Source organism: Chiloscyllium plagiosum, unplaced genomic scaffold (assembly GCF_037043375.1).
Source record: "Chiloscyllium plagiosum isolate Xiang-an unplaced genomic scaffold, Cpla_swu_hap1 HiC_scaffold_39, whole genome shotgun sequence".
NCBI classification, from domain to species: Eukaryota; Metazoa; Chordata; class Chondrichthyes; order Orectolobiformes; family Hemiscylliidae; genus Chiloscyllium; species Chiloscyllium plagiosum.
In genome coordinates this window covers 90,882,956-90,885,037 of record NW_028270177.1, presented here as the reverse complement: position 1 = coordinate 90,885,037, position 2,082 = coordinate 90,882,956, and the positions used below count along the sequence as shown (strand labels likewise).

The following is a 2,082-nucleotide window of genomic DNA, read 5'->3' as shown; positions in this document are numbered from 1 at the left end:
AAAACTGAGTTAAAGTTTTAGATCGACAGAAACCCGTTACTTATACATTTCTACATTATAATGCGGGGAAAATTATCAGTTTTATCTCTTGAATCAGGATTTTTATCAAAATATCTCAATGACAGACAACCGTCACGTTTACAAATTCAAAAGGACTTTATTGACTATAATGCTGTTTCCGTTGCTCTCAGTTGGTGAAAGGCTGTGCTTAAATGATTGCCTTCTTTCGTTTCCTTTCTCTCAGTCTGCAGCAATTTCGAATAGAGAATTGGTCATTTCAGTGTCTAACTCAGCATGTGTCTCCATCCGTCTCTCTTTGTCTCTGCGCATCCATCTCACCCTCTTCCTGTTACACATTCTCCGACACTCTGCCTGTCCATACAGCTCTTTACCTATTTCGGCTCGATGAAAAGTCTGACATTTCGAGACAATTTGAGTGTGCAGCTGCTGAGAGGCTTTTTGCCCACTGACTGGAGTACGTTGAACTGGGCTCACATTCTCCGGGTAATGTGTCTATCACTTCAAACCAGGCAAGTCGTCACTTCTTCCTCAAACAATTATGACTGTTTCGAATTCAAAATAGAATTCCTAATCCACCAGGAAAAAAAAGCAATTACACTACAAATAAAGAAGCACAACGATGTATATATGTTTGGTTTAAATGTTTGAACGGTGACATCAGAGAATGAGAGTGATCACCTGGTGGTATCTCTGCCATTACCACAAAATTCTCCGGCAAATCTGCAGCGCCTCCTGCCTCATCTCGTTATTCCGACCTAACTGGGAATGAAGGAGGGGGAATAAAAGAGGAGGAGAAGCAGAAGTGCTTGTGGAATAATGGAAAGAAACTACAGACATAAGTAATATTTCGGAATATATAAAAGAACATGGCATTCACTGTTGGAACTTAACGTGGATCACCAAATCTTAGCAGGGTGAAAGTCCAAGACGCGGAGTTACTTTCGCAAAGACTTGAAACACCAAGCCCAAATATGAACGCAACAAGTAGGCACCGCTGGGAGTTGAACCCAGGATCTCCTGTTTACTCGACAAGCGCTTTAACCAACTAAGCCACGGCGCCACAGTCAAGAAGCCCTTACTCATCCATATGTGGAGTTGCTTAACCACTTCCTCACAGAACTTGGACATGTGTTTTCGGATCAATGTTGCTCTCAGAGAATTGCAATCAATCCTCGAATTTTCAAATACAAACAGTTTACAGCTGAAAATTCTCTACTGAATAGGCACAGAAAAACATAATCTCTTCTTGCATTCATTTAAAACTGGTATTTTCACCTGGTTAAAGAGACAGGAGAAAGAGGAGGTGCTCATTCTATCGGGGCCCATGAACCACGTTAATACAGACAGAGGGGACATCACATCAAGAGGAACAAGGTCATTGTGGTGAATTGACTAGGTGTAATGTGTAAGTAAGTGTAATCATTGGGCAGTAAAAGCTGACGCAATGGCACCGACATTGAGTTTTGCACCATCTGTTCCGCGCTCACTTCCTGCATTATGCCTCCCAGGCATCATTGTCTATCACTTTATTTCACTGTCTTCGTCCACGTCTCAACTTATTCCAGACGAAAGGATTCAATGCATATCCAGAATTACCACATGATGGAGGGGATGAACTATTTTCCCCTAGCTTTCAACTCCTCAGCACAGACATGATACCGCTCGAGGGGAATTTCCAGGATTTACATTCAGCGACACTGAAGGATCAGCGAGGTACATCCAACTCAGAAAGGTGATATGATTGGAGGGGGATTAGTCGTGGTCGTTTCCCGTGTATCTGCTGCCTTTGTCGTTCTATACGGATGGAAGCAATTACTGACCGATTCTGGCAGGATCTGGGTATGTGCTCTGCATGCAAGCAAAAATTTGTTTTCATTCTAATAATTCACAAAAAGAGAAATAAATCTTCATTACCTGAGTGGGAATTATATCCAGGCCTGTGCGATGCAAACTCGGACAACTGAACAGGGACCTCCTGTGATGCTGACTGTAAAACTTACAACCTGACTTGTAGACACTCTTGTGTCTGTCGTTGACTCCATAACAAACTTCAGCTGCAAA

The 2,082-nt window shown here is 42.4% G+C and overlaps 1 non-coding gene across 1 annotated transcript; it reads right to left on the bottom strand.

Annotated features, from left to right (window-relative positions):
- Nucleotides 1–1,007: 1,007 nt before the first annotated feature.
- trnat-agu (transfer RNA threonine (anticodon AGU)) lies at nt 1,008–1,081 on the bottom strand. Its single transcript has one exon. It is a non-coding gene; the product is annotated as a tRNA-Thr (tRNA).
- Between the last annotated feature and the right edge of the window lie 1,001 nt (nt 1,082–2,082).